This window comes from Frankliniella occidentalis, unplaced genomic scaffold (assembly GCF_000697945.3).
Source record: "Frankliniella occidentalis isolate FOCC.00 unplaced genomic scaffold, Focc_3.1 Scaffold71, whole genome shotgun sequence".
NCBI classification, from domain to species: domain Eukaryota; kingdom Metazoa; phylum Arthropoda; class Insecta; order Thysanoptera; family Thripidae; genus Frankliniella; species Frankliniella occidentalis.
In genome coordinates, this window is record NW_026267201.1 from 416,350 (window position 1) to 422,461 (window position 6,112).

Genomic DNA, 6,112 nt, shown 5'->3' on the forward strand with positions numbered 1-6,112 from the left:
GAATGTCGCATACTTTTAGGTGTGTGAATGCCCTTTCGTACACCTAAAGGGAGTAAAGGTGTGAATTTTCTTTTAAAATTCACACACGTTTGCCTCGCGTTTGCCTCCACACTGTTAAAGTCCTACCCTACGAAGCAATATTGCAAAAGCATTGCTTTGTAGGATTTTAATTATTTTCATTTAATTATTTTTGGTGGATTTATGACCTTAGGAGGCAAAATTCGGCTTGGCAACATCCGGATTCGGATTCAGCGGGGTCTTGAGAGCCTAGAACCGTCATGTTGCCAAATGTCGCACGAAATGCCCCTTAACGATAAAGTAAGCACGTTTTCTGAGAACGCCCACCCGTCTAACATGGATGGGTATCCACCACAGGCACGGTAGGGGCAGCACGCGGCGCCCGCCGCCCGCGGAGACAAACGGGCAATAAATTATAGCTCCATTTTGACTTTTTGTGATTTGCGTCCAGTCCGCGGGTCGCTGCCGTGCGGCTTCCGGTACTCGCATGTGGCGGCGGGGCCGGTCAGGCACAGGAGCTGCAAAGCGGCGGCCGCCACGGACCACGGCGGCGGCCCAACCCGCGGGCCATCAGCCATCAGCCATATCACCGGGACTTCGACACTGAAAAGTCATCAGTAGCACAGGACAAAATAAAAACTGTCGAGTAATCCCAGCACCAAAAGGTACTATTTTTGGTAATTGTAATGCCTTTACAAAGGAGTTAATGCAGTAGCAGTTTAAAAGGTGTATTATTGCACCTTTGCTTTTGCAATGTAGCGTTGTTTCACGTTGAATTAGCATCAGCCGTTTAGTATACTAAACGCTCTGGTAAAAGCAATACCCCGCCTCAAATACGATGAGTAGAATGAACATTACTGGGCGGTTTTGCATTATAAAGGACAGAACGAAAAATAAAACGAAATAATTTTGTCGTTCCAGCGCGTTGGCCTGGAGCCGAGTCCTCCCCGCCCTCGGACCCGTGGACGCAGAGGTCCGTCCGAAGGGGCCCGGCGATGTACTGTACTCGCCAGTTAAGTCCAGACGTGCGACATTTTTTACGACCAGGCCGCGGAGGCCCTACTGTCTCTAACCCGGGCGGCCTGATTGAGTCTCGGTGGCAGCGTCGGCAGGAAAGCTTGCATCTTTTATTGGCCGGAAGAAATTTCCGATGTCTTTTCAAAATTATTTTTTTTTACGACACGCTCGTTTGGCGGCGCAACTGTCCCGGATAAGAAGCATCGGATTGGTCACTGGTCAGGCAGGGAAGTTTCATCAAAAATTGAATGATACCCAGATGTCTGAGATTACCACTTACTATGGGTGGGGCGGACCGATACCCCCCCCCCCTATTGCCGCACGTTCTCGAAATTTTGAACACACATTCGCACACAAGGCAGCGCAAATCCACTCATTTCGTCAAAAAGAGCTCTGTAGAGCGCAATGTACTCAAGGTAGCCCAAGATAGTCAAGTTAACAAAAACAAATGCACTATAATAACAAAAAACAGATTTTTGGGGGTGTGCAGATATATTTCCGTATGTGACGTCCGTTGAAAGTCGAGGCATGTAGACACACGTGGAAGGCGCAGGAGGAGAAACGGAGCACATTTTCGCGTTGTGCGCGGAAGGACGGCGGGGGTTGTTTTGGCCGCTTATCGCCGAAACAACGTGGCCGGGTGGGGAGGGGAGCAAGCTCGGGAGCGGGCTCGGGAGCAGGCTCGGGAGCACGCTCGGGAGCAAGCTCGGGAGCAAGCGCGCCCCAGGTAGGTGCGCGGCTGCGCTGCCTGCGCCGGACGCACTGGCGCACCGCTGTCTGAACCAGGAATGCACTTCGATAACGACTACTCTACTTTGTCGCGCCATTCGTTCGGTATCCGTTTTGTGTTCGGGTGTTCGCTGTCACGGTCCGAGTACCCACACCCGCACCCGCGGCCGCGAGGCAGGGTGGGGGGAGGGGTGGGGGAAGGGGAGAGGGGGGGAGGGGGCTTTGCTGTCATCCCATCTTATGCCGCTCCGTCGTCGCCCTGCCCTGCTGCCACCTGCCGCGCCCGCCACGCCACGGCAGGCCACGGCACGCCGCGGGCCGCGCTCGCGGCAGCGCGGCGGCAGTCAGAAGCGATCCCGCGCGCCAGTCGAGTAGAGCCAAACCGCGGCACACCACCCGGCGTTCCGCGCGCCACCGAACACCCCGCCCCGCCACGCCCCACCACGCCCCGCCACACCACGCCAGCGGCAGAACCTGCGCAACATCCCCCGCGGTCCTGCACCCTGCGGCAGGGTCCCCGGGACCAGGGGCACCTCCTCCCTCCTCGCCGAGGCACTCCGGGGCCGTCGCGGGGCAGCTAAAGACTTTGGGCGAGCCGCCCTGCGCCGCACCTGTGCAGTACGACCTGTGCAGCATGGAGGAATAGTTGGACCTCTACAGCAGCGCGCCTTCGTCCTTCTGCCCGTAAGTACCACGGAACACCCTGGGAAAACTGCATGCCCAGCCTACACTGGAAAAACTACTGAGACATGTGTCACGACAGACAAGTGTGTGACAACCTTGGTATGTCGCATGTGTGGTGTCACCATATTTTTGGTCACGTGACCTCTTGTGTGTCATGCCTTGCCTATACCTTTCAGCTATGATGTTGCATCAATTCTTGTGACCTCAACTGGTCACATCAGTTTGACGTGACACACATCACATTCGTTTTTTTCCAGTGTAAGTCACTCTAAGGTTTCGAGCATAATCTTTTCCCTCTGTCTTTTTTTAAAATCATTTCAACTTGAAGACAGTTGCCGGTTCATGACCATTCCCCTATCTCTATCTATTATTGCGGCCTTCTGACCTAATCTCCTCATGTCAAACTCGGTTCGAGTAATCGAATCAGCCGCCACCGATTACCGAATTCAGTATAAGTCGATGACTCGTCTCCGGGCCTGGGGCGGGGCTTTATCCTTATATTCGCGACTGATAACAGGCTCCATAGGCACGAGGGGAAAATCACTTTGGTTCGTAGCGTACGGGATTTTTCGTGGCATTTCTTCTGCCATTCCGGTTATTTCACGATTATTTCGCATTATTTTGGGGGTATTCGAGGTATTTCGCAGTATTTCACGAACTATTTTGCGTCTATTTCGCTCTATTTCGGGTCTATATGTCGCCTTATTTCGGGTCTATTTTCCTCTTATTCGAACTATTTCGCATTATTTCGGGGGAAGGCGGGGGAAGGTGTACGAACTATTTCACTACTAGTGATTCCCCCCTCGCCAAGGCGATCTCCTCTTGGCACATGTGGGTTGCGCACATCGCCACAAATGTCTTACTGAATGGTACTTTAACAATTTTAACTTCAAAACTAATTTCAGTTACCCGTTTACACTAAATTTTTAGTTTTCCTGCTCTAGTTTTGGAGTTTTAAACTGACGTTGTTATCATACAGTTTAGATTTGCAGGGTTGTCGTACGTCACGTTGTCTCTGGGGTTAATCTGCCACCTTTCCCAGAGCCGCGGGATCCTGCGCTGTGTGCCGAGACGAATGGCTTTATCTTTTATTTGCGGCCGGGCCCGGGCCGCCTCACGAGCTCGTCGAGGTCCTCGGAGACTTGGACGCGTGTGCGGGCGCCATGGAAGAGGGCACCCCAGACTCCCAGGGGGCGTGCACCTATGGATTATTCAGAAACTACGCCCGTTTTTCTCCTCAGATTCATTCGGCAAAGTTACGGAACCTTCGGCGCCTGCGGGACTCGGGGTAGGCCAACCCGCAATACACGCATGCACTGCAGGCAAGATGTGGCCTACCTATCTGGCGCCTTGAGAGCTTGCTTCGGCTAAACTTCGCAGTTGCGTACCGGCGAATAACGGAGTACTTTCTGGATGATCCTACATGCGCTGTGTCTGTAAAAGTGGGGTGCGAATATCATAGGCCACCCCTTCAGAGGGTTCGAGAGGAACTGCAATGGGAACTGATAGGGACCTCGTGATATTTAGGTACATACATCATGAGGCCCTTTTCACTTCCTATCGGTACCCAGAACTTTCTGAGAATGCCATGATATTTATACCCAAGCCCTATAATGCGGAAAACGAATGGGCACGACACAAAGAAACCTCCGGCAAGGTTTTAGGTCTTCTCGTCTCCAGCGCTATCAAATTCAATCATCGCGTCCGCTTCGAGGTTTCTTGAGGCAGTGCAGTTGTTGAACAATACCAATCACAGTCACGTGACGGCTGCGGGCAAAGCACACACACACTAGCTGGACGGCAACAAGGCAACAGGTAGGCCCGTCGCGGGCGATGCAAGTCGAGGTGCTTTTGGCTGAGTGATTATCTCAGCTGCTGTCAATCAATAAAGTCACTCGTCTAGTCGAGTGGGACGGTGGTTCTTTTGATGAGAGACGCTCTCAGCCCTGAGGTGGCCCTCTCGGCCGTTTGTCGTGGGTGTTTTCCGCAGCTTCCCTCCGCAGCTCTCGCCTCCAACTGGCCGGCCGGTCAGCAGCTGGAGCCTCCAGCCTTCGCCACAATTTGTCGTGGTGCCCTGCACCGTGCCGATGGACAGAGCAAACCAATACTTTCAGGGGCGACTCGCCTCGCCGACTAGAAAACTCAGGATATTTTTTTTCCTACTACTGTATTTCGTTTTTGCAAGCGACCTCTCGCTCCTCTTTTTCTTTTTTGGTGCCTTTTTTGTGCTGTTGAAGGAAAGGCATTCTGCCAGTGTTAATCCAATGTGAGTAACACAACTGTTATGTATGACGAAAGTTACAATGTCACAGGAAAAAAAACCTCTCAATTGGAAATGTCAGTTTAAAAAAAAATTAAAACGCAATTCTTCGGATTTTTTAAAATGAAAAATGGTGAGATGACAATAATAATTATTTCATAAAAAGACATGCAATTTTGTGTTAACTATTCAGTATCTGTGAAGCTTTTTTCAAATTTTTCATTTATGTCATTTTTTTTTTCATTTTTTTTTAAAATCCTGTGCTGGGTGCGTTTTGATTTGGTGTGGATGCGTGGCGGCGCGTCGGTGATTCGATGATGGTTTCGGGCCTTATGCAATAAGGCGGCCCGGCGCGGGGCTCGCCGGAGACGGGACGTTTAAATGGACCCGCTGCTCAGCCGCGCCGCGCTTCGGTGGGCCGGGGCCGGGCCGGGGGCCTGGTCCGCCCTGGCCTTGGCTGGTGTCGCGTGCCTCCCGACGCGCTGCTCCCGGCCGGTCACCGCCGCTGCGTGGTCCCCACGACGGGGACCCGGGGGGAAGTCGGGCAGGTCGGCGTGGACCCGATCGACCCGGTCGGTGGTGCATCGACTCGCGCTCAGCGGGGAGCGCGGCTCGGTCCGAACGAATTTACTTAGCGGTCGACTCAAAGTGACCGCAGCCCGCTTTGTCTTGACCTGCCGTCGTGCGGGCCGGAGCGACGACCAGGGCCGCGCGTCGCCCCGCCCTCGTCCTTCCGGTGAATGTCGTCGCCGACGTTGTCTCACGACGGCGTCACTGACTCCCTCTGCAGCTGGGCCGAGAGAGACTGCTGGTGCTAAGTGGACCGGGCGGCGACCAGGTCAGCACGGCCAGGGATAAGATAAAGCTCGTGTGTTGCTCCAGAGCGGGGCAGCTTCACCCCACTCTCAATGCAGAGTGGCCTTACCCCGCACTCCTTTCTTCTTCATAGTAGTTACATACATAGTACCCCATACAGGCGCGCACGGACGGGTTGCCTACTGCGAGGGGCCGGAAAGAGAAGAAACCTCAGTGTTGCTGGTTGTTTATGTTTACATACACTCATAAAGGAACGATTCGAAATTCGGAACCATTCCATAAGCACAACTAAGTGAGACTGTAAGGGACTTCGAAAGTACTAATTTTCTCAGTAAGCACGGTTTTTTAAATTCAGTATTACTTTTTTGATTTTGATTTTGTTTTGCGTTTTAAGAGACACGATTTATACCGGTATACCATTTTGTCCTCTGGTTGTAAACCTCTCCCCATCATCACTGCCGGGTCAAGATAAATTATTTTCACGAGCTTTGCCACCACCTGCGCATATCGGGCCGCGCTGGAAGAAAGCAGCACCCGCAGCTGCGGCACCATACCGCGGCGTGTCCAGGAGGCGGGGCGGGCGGGGCG

General features: G+C 53.0%; 1 protein-coding gene across 1 annotated transcript in view; it reads left to right on the forward strand.

The window, feature by feature from the left end:
* The first annotated feature begins 2,081 nt into the window (after positions 1 to 2,081).
* The window catches only part of LOC113217482 (polyamine-transporting ATPase 13A3-like), a 28,138-nt gene continuing 24,107 nt past the window's right edge, over positions 2,082 to 6,112 (forward strand). The window contains exon 1 of the mRNA XM_026437393.2: positions 2,082 to 2,448. The gene's annotated coding sequence lies outside the window, so the exon portion shown is untranslated. The remainder of the gene's footprint in view (positions 2,449 to 6,112) is intronic.